This window comes from Arachis hypogaea, chromosome 20 (genome assembly GCF_003086295.3).
Source record: "Arachis hypogaea cultivar Tifrunner chromosome 20, arahy.Tifrunner.gnm2.J5K5, whole genome shotgun sequence".
In the NCBI taxonomy this organism is placed as follows: domain Eukaryota; kingdom Viridiplantae; phylum Streptophyta; class Magnoliopsida; order Fabales; family Fabaceae; genus Arachis; species Arachis hypogaea.
In genome coordinates, this window is record NC_092055.1 from 91,645,071 (window position 1) to 91,664,059 (window position 18,989).

General features: G+C 34.7%; 1 long non-coding RNA gene across 1 annotated transcript; it reads right to left on the minus strand.

Moving 5' to 3' along the window:
• Nucleotides 1–1,285: 1,285 nt before the first annotated feature.
• On the minus strand, nucleotides 1,286–4,994 carry LOC112784851 (uncharacterized). The gene is made up of 4 exons (XR_003194092.3): nucleotides 4,419–4,994; nucleotides 4,215–4,308; nucleotides 3,939–4,074; nucleotides 1,286–1,519 (listed from the first exon to the last, which is right to left on the minus strand). It is a non-coding gene; the product is annotated as an uncharacterized lncRNA (long non-coding RNA).
• Nucleotides 4,995–18,989: the final 13,995 nt, after the last annotated feature.

The following is an 18,989-nucleotide window of genomic DNA, read 5'->3' on the forward strand; positions in this document are numbered from 1 at the left end:
TTACCCTTGCCTTTTAGTTTAAAGAGCTATTGGCTTTTTTTGCTTGCTTTTTCTTTTTCTTTCTTTTTCTTTATTTTTCGCCTCTTTTTTTTCGCAAGCTTTGTGTTTTTCACTGCTTTTTCTTGCTTCAAGAATCAAGTTTATGATTTTTCAGATTATCAATAAAATTTCTCTTTTTTCATTATTCTTTCAAGAGCCAACAATTTTAACATTCATAAACTTCACTATAAAAAATATGCACTGTTCAAGCATTCATTCAGAAAACAAAAAGTATTGCCGCCACATCAAAATAATTAAACTATTTTCAAGATAGCATTCGAAATTCATGTACTTCTTTTTTTTTTTCAGAAAATATTTTTCATTTAAGAAAGGTGAAAGATTCATGGAACATTCATAGCTTTAAGACATAGACACTAAACACTAATGATCATGTAATGAAGACACAAACATAGTCAAAATATAGCATAAAACACTACAAGAATATGGCCGATTAGCTACCACAAAACGAGTCGTAAAATCGTCGCTAATCCGACGCAAAATATAATTTGTGACGGATTAGCTACCGCCTAGCTACTAATGCTTTCCTCGCTGATTACAAGTCGCAAATCAGTGAGGCAAACACAACAGTCGCTAATTCATCGGAAAGTTTTTTTGCTACCGAATAGATAGTCGCAAATCCATCACTAAAGTAAAAGCTAATTCCATAGAAGAAATAGACTAAACGGTAGTCGCTAATTAGCGACAAACTCTACTGCAACAGACTCATCGCTAAATGCAAGCTAACTTCGTAGACAAAATGGAATGATTAGTTGACGCTAATTCGAGAGGAATTTTTCCGAACCTAACTCGTTGCAAGTTGTCCGCTAATATGATCGCAACTCTGTCACATTTTGTAGCAAATTTATAGCTAATCTTTAAAAATTCTTAATCAAATTTGTAGGAATTTTGTCGCTAAACCAAAGCTATTCGAAATGAGAAAGTAAAGTTACGAAATAGTCGCTAATTTGCTAGGAAATAATCTGTAGTCAATTAGTTGTAATACTATCGCAAAATGTCATCGCAAATTCCTTTTAAACTAGTAACAAATCGATAAGTATCTCGCACTACCAAAAAAACTGGGTTTTGCTATGCTTTTAAAGCATTCCAAATATGCAAAAAGTATAGCAATATCTTTTCACCACGCTTTTTTAGAAACGTGCCAATTGAGTTAGTGTTAGCTACACTTCGAAAGCGTGCCAATAGGAGATATAGCCACGCTTTTGAAGGGAGAAAATAAGAAAGTATAAAAAGAATTGATTTTTTTATTGATTTACATAAATTCTTTACATGCTATAATTATAATTTAAAAAATTATAATTCTATAATAAAACTAATAATTTAATTTACATACTGCAAATGTAATGCCAATAAGCCATAACAACCTCTTTGTTTCCAGCTGAAATATGGAGAAAAATACTTGACCCATTTTTGGAGAATTTACCGAGAAACCATCAATTGAGTGTTGATTACCTCATCAGTTCTGCAGATTACGGAAAAGTAACATGAATCAATAGAAAAATGGAAAATTTTGTGTCCATACATGAGGTCATAGAACTATAAGCCAAACTAACCCATGATAAAAAATTCCATAAATGGATTTATAGAAGATGATCACCAAAGAAGTAGCAAGAAATTCAACAAAAAATAAAAGAAAAGAATTTTTATAATTATAAAGAATCCAACAGCAGTCAAAATCAAAGCCACTGCACTACACTACACAACATCATGTGATTCTTGTTTGCACGCAAAAAAAATTAATCAAGATAAACAACAGAATCAAATAGAAGAAAGCAAGATGAGAAATTAAAGTAGAAACTTTACCAAGAAACACAAACAGGATTCATTTTCAGCTCCTCTCAACAGAAGAGAACAGGGTGAGTCGAAAATAGCATGAGCCAGCAAATAGCTGAATAATTGATAAGAGACGTTGAAAAAAGAGAGTACAATAATTGACTATTTAATACTGACCAAAAATCAAACAATTGATTCCCATTAAAAGAGATTGCATCAGAAAACAGGTTCAATAACATCACTCTACAGTAGTAATTTGTGCAAGTTCAACCAACTAAATCAATAGAGGATGTTAACCTTCTTTCCACGCCCTTGCCAACAACCTCATAAACCAAATAATCTTTTCTCAAAAGAATCAGCAAAATTATCGTCTTTAAACAAGTCTTAAATATTCGTTTTAATTACAACCTTATACTTTTATAAAAATTCGAACATAACCTCCTCTAAAAATATAACTTAGCCACCCATACGGGTTTCCTCTTTCTCAACATTTCACCAACCTTTTATCAGCAAGTACCACAACAATATATTCTCAAAATACTTGATAATAGTGTAAAAATCAATTTTTAAACCCTATACCCAGGGTAGTTACCAAAACAACATTGGCAGCCTAATTTCAATTTTGTTTTTAAAATATCAAATAAATTCGGAATTACACAAACTCTATATCCATACGACCGTCTCGGATTAAGCTTTCTATTAAATGAAAAATCATAATTTTTTGCTTACTCTAACTTCGGGAATAGAAGCAAAACCGTGACTGCTCTGCAGTGTCTTTAAATCAGAAAACAGCAGCATGTGATATTCAAAATTCAATATAAAATCCAAGTTAAATCCAACGATCTTAAAAATTAATGTGGTTCGACTTCACTGATCCAGGTTTCTTTTCCAATTGGTTCCAGATCAATATCATTTTTAATAAAGGAGTTATATAACTTAGAAGTTAAGTAATTTTCTGCAGAATTCTGTTTTAAAAGTTAATGAACATATCCTCTTCCAAATCTCATAACTTACTCATTAAAACATTGACAGCCCTGAAATTTAAATCACATATGCTAAACATACTTAAATTTCACCTCCAATTGGTTCCATCTCAATATCTATCCAGAATCCAAAGTTATAAACTCTCAAAGTTACTGATTTAAGGAAACAGAATCTGGCTTTTACTGCATAATGCATCATCTTTCAAAAATTCATATCTTTAAAACTACAAGTCCAACCGTTCTGAAATTTTACGGCATTAAAATAATAGGACCAAAGTTTCATTTAAAATTGGTTCCATTTCAAAATTCAATTCGAAACACTCACAGCAGAGCCAACAAGTTACTGCTGTTCTAAATATTCTGCAGTAAAAATCAGATTCCACAACCATAACTCAAAAATTCACCATAAATCATATACTTAAAAAAAATGTCTTAAATTCCCCAGTCCAGCTCCTTATATACCCAAGCTTAATCCAGACTTGGTCTCACACAATTCCGATCATCACGGAATTAGTTATAACTTTTCAAAGTTACCGATTTCATTTAAAGATAATGCAGGAAATCAGATTTTTCAGTTTAATTTTGAAAATCACAACTAATTCTCCAGTTAATTCAAACTTCTCAAAATTAAATTCCAACAACGAATTTCATCCTAGTTTACTTAGCTTTTACTCTCTTATCATTTCGATTACTGTTGAATATCCGATTTACTTCCAAAGTTTCCATTTAATTTCAAAACTCAGATTCTCAACAATCAATTCAACATTTCAAGATTCATTCCTCCAAATATTCTCTAAACCCAACTCCAATCAATCACCAACTAAGTCCATTACAATAATCATATAACCAGTTTAATAACAAAAATTTCAATTTAATCCATCAAAATACAGAATTCACAACAATCCCTCATCAAACAATTCATAAACCACGCATGATCAATTTGACAAAATCAACGAATTCAATCAAAGTTCCAACCAAAATCTCAATCATTCCAATCACAATCTCAGCCACAATTCAACATTCATATAATCAATCAATCACTCACAACTATTATACCTATTTGCAGTTATCCAATAAACTTTGTCGGCATTCTTAAATTAAAACCGTTTAAATTAAACCCCCTACCTCGATTAGCCGAAATTTGATAATTAAGCGCAGCAAACCCCTCTTTTGTTTTAGTTTGTAGCAGCAACAGACTCGAACCAAACTAGCAGCAGCAGCAACAACTCTAACAGTTCTTTATTATCATCAACACTATCTCCTATGATAGTTCCATCAGCAAACAGAGAAGGCAGAGCAGGAGTGTTAAACAGAGACATGGGTTTTCCTTACCAGAACAGAAAAAGACTAAGGAACAAAATGGAAGTAGCGCAAATTCAAGAATGGAAACAGCAGAGTTACCGGTAAATTTGTCTTGGTTTCGGCAACGACGGCGACAGCTAAAGAACACAACTCCTCTCCCTTCTCACATTCTGTTTGACGGCGTTCTCACTCCCTTCGACGAAGGCAGAAGCGGCAAGCAAGAATAACAATAATCAAAATAGGTCGTGAATGGTACAGAATTCAGAGACAAGGACAAAGGAGGCTGTGGTGACCGAGCAATACCAGGGCAGTAGCTGAAATAGTTTACAGCAGCAACGCCGACGATGCTTCTCTGACGACAGACTCTCAACAGTGGCTCTATCAACGAAAACAGGGCGCAACAGCAACGGTGTGACCCCAATCGATGGCAGCGGCGGCGGCGGAGCAGGACAGTGCGAGAACGGACCTCGTCCTTCTCCTTCCAGGTTCGTTCTTCTGACAGCAGCGACGGTTAGGATTCGGCGGCAGTGACTCCCTCAATGGTGACGGCGGCGGTCTAGGCGGAATCGGCGGTGATGACGGGAGCAGCCTTCCTCCCCTTCCTCGACTCTCGAGCTCTCCGTCTCCCTCTCTCAATCTCTCTTCTCCTTCCTCACGTCCGACTCTCTCTCAGTCACTCATCCACCTTCATCTGAGGGCGACGGCGACGGCGACGACGGTCTTCCCGGCGCCTTCCCTTCCATCCCGTCCCTTTCTTCTCCTTCCTCTTCTTCCCATTTCCCCCTCTCTGTTTCCCTGTTTCTTTTCTGCCCCTTCTGCGTATGTTTTGCTTGTTTTGATTTAGGGATTAATGGAATTAGGGTTTTATTTGAAAACTTTAAGGTTAGAGTAAAATATGTACCAGTAATATAATAATTTTATAAAATATTTGAGATAAAATAATAATTTAAAAATTAAATATAATATTATAAAAATTATTTTTAAAATACGTAAGATTTTATTTATTAATATATCAATGAACTCAAATGATTATCTTTAATTTAAATCATAAAATAAATATACTAATCAAATTTTATAAAATACAGTTTAAATTCGAGAATATCAATTATTCAAATTATATGCTATAATCTTTCATAATTTTTTACTATCAAAATTTTAATTTTAATTTGTATAAAATAACTAATTATAATAAAAATTGTACATACACATTAATTAACTTAAACTCAAAGTATTTATAAAAATTAATTTAATCATTCTTAATAAATTAATCTCTAAGAACTCAATTTAATAAAATTAATCGTAATTTAATCATAATACAAATTTCTTAAATTAAATTATATAATACTTTTATTGTTGAGTTTTAATTTCAAATAACCAATTATAAAAATTTACACAAGAATATTAATTATCTTAACCCCAAATATTAATAAAACTAATTTGATTACTGTAACGGCTTGACCCAAACAGCTCGCGGGCCGACCCGACCCATAGACCACCCGACTCGAACGGTCGGGTACGAGCCACTCAACCACCGACCCGGACACGCGTCATTGGCAGCTCATCACTACAACTGTAAGAGGAAACTTCGAGGAAGGTGGATCTGTTCTTACGGGATCCACTTCTGACACAGTATATATGGGGAGGGTCCTACCCCTCCCCCAAGGTACGACACACATCACTTTATACATTTTTCGCTTGCACACCTGACTGACTAGAGCATCGGAGTGTCTTTGCAGGTGATACCCCCTTCTCCACACGAAGAGCTCGGAACGTCAGCTACTCCACCTCCAACCCAGTAACCCGGAACCAGGCGATTCTTCGTCTCACCAACTGAAGCTTCACTTTGACCTGTCCGGTACCCGAGCAACCGAACAATTACTCTTAATAGATTAGTTATAATATCATCTAATTATAATATCAATAGATTTTAACACTAATATCAAAACAAATAACCTTAATCACAATACTAGCATTAAAATAGATCAAGTAAATTAATAAATTTTTAGTGAAATTTATATTTATATTAATAATGGTATATAATTAAAATATAATTAATTTGAAAAATAGAAAAAACAAAAATTAAATTAAATTAGATGTTTTTGTATACTATATAATTAGTATTTGTCAAATATAATAATTAGAAGTGCAATGGTTGAGAGGCAAGTGGAGGTTGCTTTCGGTTTGCACCGATTCTTACTGGATCATACCGGTTTTTTTCCTTAAACGGTTCAAGGAATAAACCGAACTGAATTAGGATCCGATTCATTAGTTTTTTGCTCGAACCGGTCGATCCGGTTCGATTTTTACAACTATGATAGCAAGTGTACATTTGTATATGTGTGCTATGATTATAAATTTGAAATGTTATTTGTAAAGTTTGATTATATGTATAAATCAAGTTTGTTAGCATTATTTATTAAATTTAATTATATATATATATATATATATATATATATATATATATATATATATATATATATATATATATATAGGTATTGATTACGTCTTGCATCAATATATAACAAGATCTCAAATCTCATATATAGTATATATAATAGGGCTCATTTTAGTTTTTTCATGTAACGATAATAAAATTTTCAAATTTTGATTTAAAGCATTAGAAATAATGCTTATACGCAATTTTTTATTTGAAATAATAAAAAAAATTTCTTATAGATACATTTTAAAATTTTGAAATTAAATACTTTTTTGTTTCTTGAGTTACTTTTTTTTCTTTTGTTTTCAAATTTTCATTTTGATTTTTTTAAAAAGAATTTTAATTTTAAAAAATATTTTATAAGGTAGATAAGATTTTTTTAAAAAAAATATGAAAATATTTATGTAAATATCAATGATCTTATTTTAAAATAAATAAATTAAAATCATTTGTATTACTTTTTTAATGATTTTTTCATGAATTTTTCATGAATGTATATAGTGGTTAGTGATTAGTAATAACTTGGGACTAATATTTTTTCTAATAAATTAGTAACAACATGAAATAAGCGAGAAAAGTATATCAGTTGTTAAACGGTCGCTAATTCCTCACTAAATAAGCTTTTGATTAGTGACTCAATTGCGACTAGTTACTTATAAAATTTTCTTGATCAGTTTTGGATTTGTTATAACTCTGCGACGGATTTCCAACGAGATTAGCGAGTAATTTGCTACAAAATAGGTAGGATATAGCTTTTACTTTGTGACAAGATTGCATTTGCCAACTCGCTCGCTAAATTAAACTTGCGACAACTTAGAGACAAATGTATTTCGCCCGCTAATCAGCGACTTGAAATCAGCGAACAAACTGTGTCAGTTGTTAAATGGTCGCAAATTTCTCACTACTTAGGTCCTAGGCGCTCAATATCCATATTTCCACTTTAGCGACTAATTAGCGAGGAACAGTTCCTTAGCTAAATGATTTATCTGTTGCGACGAGTTAGCGACGACTATTTTCTGTCGCTACTCTTATTTTGAATTTTACAATATTATGCGACAAATTAGCGATAAACTAGTTGCTCGCTAAAAAATAAAAACTTTGGTGACAAATTAGCTAGGAAATTATCCATCGCAAAATACATTTCAATTCTTCATGACGGATTAGCTAGGAACGTTGTTCCTCACTAATTAGCCATTTCGCACAAAGTTTATTTAGCGACGAACTAGTGTGTGAATTGTTTCTCGCTAATTGTATATCAAACACTTGCGATGGAATAGTGACAATAATTTCACTCGTTACTTTACTTTTATTCGATTGAACCCCTAAGTGACTGATTTGCTAGAACAATGTCACTCGCTAATTAATTTGTGACAAATTAGTGAGGAAATTTTTCCCGCTCTTTTTTTAGCCACAAAAGTCAATCTGCGAGAAACAAACTTATTCGTAAATCTCTCGCTAATCAGTCGCTTTTCTAAGTTCAGTTATTTTGTGACCGCTCATTAATTTTGTCGTTAGTGCGTCACTAATTCCTCGCAAGTTAGTGACGGATTAGTGACAAAACATATTTCTCGCAAAAATTCGTCGCTAATTTGTCAAATTCTTGTAGTGAAAACTGAAAATAGAAAAGAAAATAAACAAGGAGATTAAGGAACGGGTCCACCTTAGTGATAGTGGCTTCTTCTTCCTCTTGAAGAACCAATGGAGTGATCCTCTATGTCTCTTCCTTGCCTTTGTTTTTCCTCTTCCTAGAGGTTTCTCCGGCCTTAGATGCTATTAATGGTTATGGAAAGCAAAAAGCTGAGCTTTTCCACACGAAACTTAAAAGCTTTGCTCGTCCTTGAGCAAAATAAGATAGAAGGGAGTAGAAGAAGAATGATGCAATTAATTATGAAATCTTATTACTGTATACAAGAAAAATTAAAAAGAGTTGAAAAAGAATTTGAAAAGATATGTAAGTTTGAAAACGTTTTGGAAGAAATTGAAAAGAATTGAAAAAAAAGAATTAAAAAGAATTGGAAAGATTATTAATATTTGAAAATAGAAATTAAAAGATGAACGTTTAAAATATGTTTGATGCAAAAATTATGAATTAAAACATGAAAAATTAAAAAAAAAATCGAATTAGAAACAAAATTACCTCCCTTGTGTCATCCTGGCGTTAAAATGCTATCCATTCTAGCATTTAACGCCTACTTGACTGCCTCTTTGGGCGTTTAACGCCCAGCCAGATACCCTAGCTGGCGTTAAACGCCAGGAATCCTTCTTTACTGGGTGTTTTTCTGAACGCCCAAAATGCTGCCATTTCTGGCGTTAAACGCCCAGAATGCTGCCTGCATGGGCGTTAAACGCCCATTCTGCTATCCTTACTAGTGTTTAAATGCCAGTAAGCTTGTCCTCCAGGGTATGCTGTTTTTGATGCTATTTTTTATTTTGCTTTAATTCTGCAGCTGTTTTTATGACTCCACATTATCATCAACCTAACGAAAACATAACATGGCAATGGAAAACAAATGTCTATAAAAAATAAATATAATTAAATAACATTGAGTTGCCTCCCAATAAGCGCTTCTTTAATGTCAATAGCTTGACAATGAGCTTTTAATTTAGTCTCAGTTTTGAGCACTCTTGCTCAACATTGCCTTCAAGATAATGTTTGACTCTCTGTCCATTAACAATGAACTTTTTGTCAGAGTCAATATCCTGAAGCTCTACATATCTATATGGTGACACACTTGTAATCACATATGGTCCCTTCCATCGGGATTTCAATTTCCCAAGGGACAATCTGAGCCTAGAGTTAAACAGCAGAACCTTCTATCCTGGCTCAAAGACTCTAGATGACAGCTTTCTATCATACCACCTTTTTGCTTTCTTCTTGTAAATTTTAGCATTTTCGAAAGCATTGAGTCTGAACTCCTCCAGCTCATTCAACTGGAGTAATCTTTTCTCTCCAGCTACCTTAGCATCAAGGTTTAGGAACCTGGTTGCCCAGTAGGCCTTGTGTTCCAGTTCCACTGGCAGATGACAAGCTTTTCCATACACAAGCTAGTATGGAGAGGTCCCTATAGGAGTCTTGAATGCAGTTCTATATGCCCACAGAGCATCATCCAGACTTCTTGCCCAATCCATTCTATGGGTACTTGCAGTCCGTTCCAGGATTCATTTTAGTTCTCTATTTGAGACTTCAGCCTACTCATTTATTTGTGGATGATATGGAGTAGCCACTTTGTGGTTAGTTCTATATCGGATCAGAGCAGAGTCAAGCTGTTTATTGCAGAAATGAGTGCCTGCATCACTGATCAGTACTCTAGGGACACCGAACTTGCTAAAGATATACTTCTGGAGGAACCTCATCATTGTCTTAGTATCATTAGTGGGTGTTGCAATTGCCTCTACCCATTTAGATACATAGTCTACTGCCACCAGAATATAAGTGTTTGAATATGATGGTGGGAAAGGCCTCATGAAGTCAATACCCCATACATCAAACAACTCAATCTCTAAGATCCCTTGCTGAGGCATGGTATAACCATGAGGCAGATTACCAGCTCTCTGGCAACTGTCACACTTACGTACAAACTCTCGGGAGTCTCTATAGAGAGTAGGCCAATAGAAGCCACATTGGAGAACCTTTGTGGCTGTTTGCTCACCTCCGAAATGTCCTCCATATTGTGATCTATGGCAATGCCATAGGATCTTCTGTGCCTCTTCTCTAGGCACACATCTACGGATTATTCCGTCTGCACATCCCTTAAAGAGATATGGTTCATCCTACAAGTAGTACTTTGCATCAGAAACCAATTTTTTTTTTGCTACTTACTGTACTCTTTGGGTATGAATCTCACAGCTTTATAGTTTGCAATGTCTGCAAACCAAGGTGCTTCCTGAATGGCAAAGAGTTGCTCATCTGGAAAAGTTTTAGAGATCTCAGTAGGAGGGAGGGACGCTCCTGCTACTGGTTCTATCCAGGACAGGTGATCGGCTACTTGGTTCTCTGTCCCTTTTCGGTCTCTTATTTCTATATCAAACTCTTGCAGAAGTAACATCCATCTTATGAGTCTGGGTTTTGAATTCTGCTTTGTGAGGAGATATTTTAGAGCAGCATGTTCAGTTTACACAATCACTTTTGATCCTACTAAATAAGATCTGAACTTGTCAATGGCATAAACCACTGCAAGCAACTCCTTTTCTGTGGTTGTGTAATTCTTCTGCGCGTCATTTAAAACATGGCTAGCATAATAAATGACATGCAGAAGCTTGTCATGCCTCTGTCCCAATACTGCACCAATGGCATGGTCACTGGCATCACACATTAGTTCAAATGGCAATGTCCAGTCTAGTGTAGAAATGACTGGTGCTGTGACCAGCTTAGCTTTCAGAGTCTCAAACGCCTGCAGACACTCTGTGTCAAAAACAAATGGTGTATCATCAGCTAGCAGATTACTCAGAGGTTTTGCAATTTTTGAAAAATCCTTTATAAACCTCCTATAGAATCCTGCATGCCCCAGAAAGCTTCTGATTGCCTTAACATTGGCAGGTGGTGGTAATTTTTCAATTACCTCTACCTTAGCTTTATCCACCTTTATTACCTTGTTCAAAATTTTGTGTCCAAGGACAATTCCTTCAGTCACCATAAAGTGACATTTCTCCCAGTTTAAAACCAGGTTAGTCTCTTGGCACCTTTTCAGAACAAGTGCTAGATGGTCAAGACAAGAGCTGAATGAGTCTCCAAATAATGAGAAGTCATCCATGAAGACTTCTAGAAATTTCTCTACCATATCAGAGAAGATATAGAGCATGCACCTCTGGAAGGTTGCAGGTGCATTGCACAGACCAAATGGCATCCTTCTGTAGGCAAATACTCCAGATGGACATGTGAGTGCTGTTTTCTCTTGGTCCTGAGGATCTGCTGCAATTTGGTTGTAACCTGAATAGCCATCCAAAAAGTAGTAGTATTTATGACCTGCTAGTCTCTCTAGCATTTGTTCTATGAATGGTAAAGGAAAATGATCCTTCCTGGTGGCTGTATTGAGCCTTCTGTAGTTAATACACATACGCCATCCTGTAACTGTTCTTGTAGGAACTAGTTCATTCTTTTCATTATGAACCACTGTCATGCCTCCCTTCTTAGGGACAGCTTGGACAGGGCTCACCCAAGGGCTATCAGAAATAGGATAAATAATCCCAGCCTCTAGTAACTTAGTCACCTCTTTTTGTACCACCTCCTTCATGGCTGGATTCAGCTGCCTCTGTGGTTGAATCACTGGCTTAGCATCATCCTCCAATAGGATCTTGTGCATGCATCTGGCTGGGCTAATGCCCTTAAGATCACTTATGGACCACCAAGAGCTGTCTTGTGTGTCCTTAGCACCTGAATTAATGCTTTCTCTTCCTATGGCTCTAAAGCAGAGCTTATGATTACCGGAAAAGTGTCATCTTCTCCCAGAAATGCATATTTTAGGGATGGTGGTAGTAGTTTGAGCTCAGGTTTAGAAGGCTTCTCCTCTTCCTGAGGAGTCTTCAGAGGTTCTTTTGTTTTCTCTGGTTCCTCCAGATCAGGCTGAACATCTCTAAAAATGTCCTCTAGCTCTGATTTGAGACTCTCAATCATATTGACTTCTTCCACCAAAGAGTCAATAATATCAACGCTCATGCAGTCTTTTGAAATTGTCTGGATGCTGTATAGCTTTGACAGCATTCAACTTAAACTCATCCTCATTGACTCTCAAGGTCACCTCCCCTTTTTGGACATCAATGAGGGTTCGTCCAGTTGCTAGGAAAGGTCTTCCTAGAATGAGAGTTGCACTCTTGTGCTCCTCCATTTCTAGCACCACAAAGTCAGTTGGAAAGGCAAATGGCCCATCCTTGACAATCATATCCTCAATTACGCTTGATGGAATTTTAATGGAGCCATCAGCAAGTTGGAAGCATATCCGGGTTGGTTTAACTTCATCAGCCAAACCAAGCTTTCTGATAGTGGATGCAGGTATCAGGTTGATACTTGCCCCAAGATCACATAAAGCTGTCTTAGTACAAGCACCCTCTAATGTGCATGGTATCATAAAGCTTTTGGGATCTTTAAGCTTCTCTGGTAAGCTTTTTAAAATGACTGCACTGCATTCTTCAGTGAGAAAAACTTTTTTAGTTTCTATCCAATCCTTCTTATGACTTAAGATCTCTTTCATGAACTTAGCATAAGAGGGTATTTGCTCAAGTGCCTCTGCAAACCGAATCTTTATTTCAAGAGTCCTGAGATAGTCTGTAAAGCAGGCAAATTGTTTATCCTGTTTCGCTTAGCGGAGTTTCTGAGGATAAGGTATCTTGGCTTTATATTCTTCAACCTTAGTTGCTGCAGGTTTATTTCCTACAGAAGTGGTTGGAAAAGCTTGCTTAAAGGGGTTGTTATCGGCACTTGCATGTGTCTGATCCCTCATTGGCATTTGAACGCCAGAATTTGGTGCTTTTTGGGCATTTAACGCCAGATTGCCACCCTTTTCTGGTGTTTGAACGTCAGAATTGGCCATCCATTGGGCGTTTAACGCCAACTTTTGACCCTTTTCTGGCGTTTGAACGCCAAAATTATTCCTCTCTGGGCTCTTATTGTCCTTAGAGGGATTTTGGGCAGTGGTTTGGTCATCCTCTGTCAGATGTTCCTTTCTTGGCTTCCTGCTGCTTTGAGTTGAGACATTCAATGTTTTTCCACTCCTTAAATGAACAGCTTGGCATTCTTCTATTATCTGTTTAGATAACTGTTGTCTTGTCTGATTCAATTGTTTTTCCATATTCTGGTTAGCATCTTTGGTTTCTTGTAACATCTCTTTAAATTCTGCTAACTATTTTGTTATAGAAAATAGTTACTAATTGAGTTCAATAATTTGTTCTGGAGGGCTAAGTTCAGTGGATGCTGCCTCAGCCTCTTCTTTCATGGAGGTCTCACCACTTGAGTACAGGTACTGATTTTTGGCAACTGTATCAATGAGCTCTTGAGCCTCTTCAATTGTCTTTCTCATATGTATATATCCACTAGTTGAGTGGTCTAGAGACATCTGGGCCTTTTTTGTAAGCCCATAGTAAAAGATGTCTAACTGCACCCATTCTGAAAATATTTCAGAGGGGCATTTCCTTAGCATCTCTCTGTACCTCTCCCAGGCATTATAAAGAGATTCATTATCCTCTTGTTTAAAGCCTTGGATGTCCATCCTTAGCTCTGTCATCCTTTTTGGAGGGAAATATTGATTCAGGAATTTGTCTGATAACTGTTTCCATGTTCTTATGCTTGCTGTGGTTTGGTTATTCAACCACCTCTCAGCTTGATCTTTTACAGCAAATGGAAACAGTAATAATCTATAGACATCCTGATCTACTTCCTTATCACGTACTGTGTCAGTAATTTGTAAAAATTGTGCAAAAAACTCAGTAGGTTCCTCTTGTGGAAGACCAGAATACTGGCAATTTTGCTGCACCATGATAATGAGCTCAGGGTTTAGCTCAAAATTGCTTGCTCTGATGGGGGGTATATAGATACTACTTCCATATGAAGTAGTAGTGGAGTTAGCATATGACCCCAGAGTCCTTTTGGACTGTTTATTTCCACTTAGGTCCATGATGGAGAAAGGAAAGTGATGTGAATTGTAAATAAATTTTTTTTTAAAAAATAAAGTAAATAAAAAAATTGATGCAAGTTTCAAAAATTAAGAAAAGAAAAAGAAATAAAAGGAATTAGAAAACTAAATTAATTAATTAAATAAAAAGATTTGAAAATTTGTGGGTGAGGATTTTCGAAAAATGAAGAGAGAGAAAGTGGTTAAGAAGTTTTGAAAAATATATATCTTAAAATAAAAAATACTTGTAAGAAAATAAATAAAAGAAAATATTTGAAAAAGATATGATTTTAAAAGTTGAGATTAGAAAAGATAAGATAAGTTCGGTAAGAGAAGATAAGGAATTTTAAGAGAAGATAAGTTTTTAAATTAAAAAATTTTGAAATTTAAATTTTGAAATTTGAAATTTGAAATTTAAAATTTGAATTTTAAATTTTGAATTTTGAATTTTGAAAAAATCAACAATATAAGATAAAGATTTGAAAAAGATTTAAATTTTGAAAAGGTTTAATTTTTAAAATTTTAAATTTAAATTTTGAAATTTAAATTTTGAATTTTGGAATTTAATTGAAATTAAAAATTAAATTTGAAATAAGATAAGATAAGATTTTGAAAAAGATATGATTTTTGAAAAATATTTGAATTTTGAAATTTAAAACTAAGATAAGATAAGATTAAAATTTTAAAATAAAAATCTGAATTTTTTTTAATGTAAATTTCGAAAATTCAATTAAAATAAAGAGAAAAGAGATATTTTTTTTTTGAATTTAATGAGGAAAGAGAAAAATAATAAAATGACACAAAACTTAGAATTTTTAGATCAAAACAAAGAAAACAAACAAGAAAACTTTGAATGTCAAGATGAACACCAAGAACACTTTGAAGATCAAGATGAACACCAAGAACAAATTTTGGAAATCTTTAGGAAAATAAAAACACAAAGGATACCAAACTTGAAAATTTTTATACTTTGGACACTAATAATTCGAAAATGCACAAGAAAAATAGGGAAAGACACAAAGTAAGAAAAACTAAAGACCAAACAAGAAAAATAAACAAGAACAACTTGAAGATCAAGAAAGAACAAGGAACATAAAACTCGAAAATATGAAGAATAAAAAGAACATACAATTCAAAAAATTTGAAGGAAAATAAAAACATGCAATTGACACCAAACTTAAAACATGAAACTAAACTCAAATAGAAGACTCAAAGGAAAATTAAAGATTAATAAAGAAAAATAAGATTTTTGAAAAGAAAATAAAAGACTCAAATTTAGTGACTTTAAACCAAAAAGATAAATTTTTCCTAATCTAAGCAACAAGATGGACCGTCAGTTGTCCAAACTCGAACAATCCCCGACAACGGCGCCAAAAACTTGGTGCACGGAATTGCAATCACACCTTTGCAACTCCGTACAACTAACCAGCAAGTGCACTGGGTCATCCAAGTAATACCTGGTCGATCCCACGGAGATTGTCGGCTTGAAGCAAGCTATGGTTATCTTGTAAATCTTGGTCAAGAGATTAGTGATCAAAATGATTTTTTGTTTATGAAAAGTAAATAACATCAATTGAGGGTTACTTGTGATTCAGTAATGAGGAACAGGTTGAGGTTCCGGAAATGCTCTGTCGTTTGAATTTCTACTTTCCTACTATCTTCTTCTCCAAACACGCATGGCTTCCTTCAATGGCAAGCTGTATGTTGGTGGATCACCGTTGTCAATGGCTACCATCCATCCTCTCGGATGAAAAATACCAGGCACGGTTTCTGTACGGCTAATCAATTGTCGGATCTCTCGTCTCGGATGAAAAATACCAGGTACAACTACCGCACGGTTAATCATTTGTCGGTTCTCACTTGTGTCGGAATAAGATCTCCCTATCCTTTTGCACACTGTCATTGCGCCCAACATTCGTGAGTTTGATGCTCGTCACAGTCATCCCGTTCCAGATCCTACTCGGAATACCACAGACAAGGTTTAGACTTTCCGGATCTCAGGAATGCTGCCAATTGGTTCTAGCCTCTACCACGAAGGTTCTAATCTCATGGATTCAAATGCTCTGTTGTCAGGAGAGGCAAGTTGAATCCGTAGATCAGAGACCCAAGAGACACACACTCAAGCTATCGCCCAATGACTACGTTGAGCTCAGATAGAACGGGAGTGGTTGTCAGGCACACCTTCATAAAGTTGAGAATAATGATGAGTGTCACGGATAATCATATTCTTTATATTGAAGTACGAGTGAGTATCTTAGAATAGAAGCAAGCGTAATTGAATAGAAAATAATAGTAATTGCATTAATCCATTGAATCACAGCAGAGCTCCTCACCCCCACCTATGGGGTTTAGAGACTCATGCTGTAGAAGATACAATATGAGATGTAAAATGTCATGAGTTGCTACATGAATCTCTAAAAGTAGTTTTTATACTAAACTAGTAACTTAGGTTTACAGAAAATGAGTAACTAGGTGTAGATAGTGAAGAATTCCACTTCTGGGGCTCACTTGGTGAGTGTTTGGGCTGAGCTTTCAAGCTTCCACGTGCATATGCCTCAAATTGGAGTTAAACACCACCCTTGGTGCCAAAATGGGCGTTTAACGCCAAGAAGTGTGCCAGTTCTGGCGTTTTACGCCAGAAAAGGGTCTCTGGCTGGCGTTTAACGCCAGTTTGGGCAATCAAATCTCAGGCAAAGTATGGACTATTATATATTGCTGGAAAGCCCAAGATGTCTACTTTCCAATGCAATTGAGAGCGCGCCAATTGAGCTTTTGTAGCTTCAGAAAATTCACTTCGAGTGTAAGAGGGTCAAAATCTAACAGCATCTGTAGTCCTTTCTCAGCCTCGGAATCAAATTTTTGCTCAGGTCCCTCAATTTTAACCAGAAAATACCTGAAATTACAGAAAAATACACAAACTCATAGTAAAGTCCAGAAATGTGATTTTTGCATAAAAACTAATAAAAATATAATAAAAAGTAACTAAAATATACTAAAAACTACCTAAAAACAATGCCAAAAAGAGTATAAATTATCCGTTCATCACAAACCTCAGTGACCAGAGTTATGAACCATTGTAGCTGTGTTCAACCTCCACGCACGTCTATACATACTTTGTGATAATCGATATTTAACCATAAACTCTTTCTCCTCTAGCAAGTTCTACTTACTTTCACCCATAGAAGAGAGAAAAAATTTTATATTAAAGTTTAATGGAGAAAGAGAAGACGAAGAGTGATCAAAAGGTTGCAGATGTAATGTTTTATTATTCTAAAACCCTCAAATGATATCGTTTCAATCTTTCTTTTGTGCCAAAACACATGCGACATCATTTTTCTCATGTCCAATGTGGCAAAGACTAAGCCACTCACTGATGGCATTGAGTTCTGATGATGAAAAATGTGTTTGGGACTAATATGGTGTACTTTTTTTAATCTGAAGAGATTAAGTTAAAGCAATTGGGATTTTGAGTACTAAATTAGTACAATTCGCCAATTATCAATCTCAAGAACCAAAATGAGACTTAACTCGATGTAAGAAGAGTTAAGATTGAAAATAATGAATGTTTTGTCTTCAGGCAAAGACAGTACTTTAAACTTATCTAATACTGCCGTGTGTTAGGATGACATCAATATTGTAGGACCCATTGAAAATAATGAATGTACTTAGAATAACATGATAATTAACTTAGTTCTAATAAACCAGCTAGATGAATTCAATGGTTCATTTCGAACTGAGTAAACCGAGTTTGTATTTTGATATTTTTTATTTTAAATAAAAGTAAAATAAAATGTAAAACCTTATTACCCATTAATAAGACTCAATCTTCCAATGTAAGCTAGAGAAAACAGCTTCTTGTGTCTACATAGGGAGTGAACCATTCATACCACCTTGCCGGTGGGGCAACTCGAAGTAGTTGTCCGAAGATGACGAAGACAAAGCACGTTGTGGTTATTATATACAAGGTTGATATAGTGAAAAGAGTTCAAGTTTCCTAAAGAATTGTGAGCAATTGTAGGTATCTAGAGATCGAAGAGTGATATCGTTTCAGCAGCTCCTGGTAAGTTTTTGCCCATAACTAATTTATTTCAAGCTCAAAGTAAGAATAGATATGGGATATACATTGGCAATAAAAAATACTAGATGCATTGTTTTAATTATGCATTAAACAAAATAATTATTTTCGAAATTTATGATAGCCTATTTTTTAATAAATTTCATTATTTAATCCCTACCCGGTTATGTGTGTGCCTTTGTTAATAATTTTCTAAAAGCGAGTCTTGTAAATAATCAATAATAATTTTGTTAAAAAATATATCCAAAATAATCATATTTAAAGAATTATTTGTGAAAGTAATATTTCTTAGACGATGAAATTTTTGAGGTAGTTGTCTTAATGAGTAATAGATGAAACTTAAATTTTATGTTGATGATACAAGAGAAAACAAGAGTTTTAGTTTAGTTTTAAGACTCCCTCCCTATGTGGTTGTTTAAAAATTTCTATTTTCATGTTTGAAAATTGAATTACTATAAAAAATATATTTATTGGATCCTAGTGTGTGTCATTGTAGTGTAGAATTTGACAATAATTTTTGAATGCTAATTTTATCACAGCAATAAGTTAATTATATTTTTGGTTATAATTTGATTTTACATTAACGATATAAATTCAAACTGAAGTTTGGCTTGCATTAGGATATGGATATCGAAGGAGAAGCAACATACTTTGAAAGTGATGAGGGAGGCCAAAACATGAAAGAGACACAGGAGAATGTGAGTTGCATATGTGCATGTCGTGGAAGCAGTAGATATTGTGGTGTTCTAACAACAGAGGAC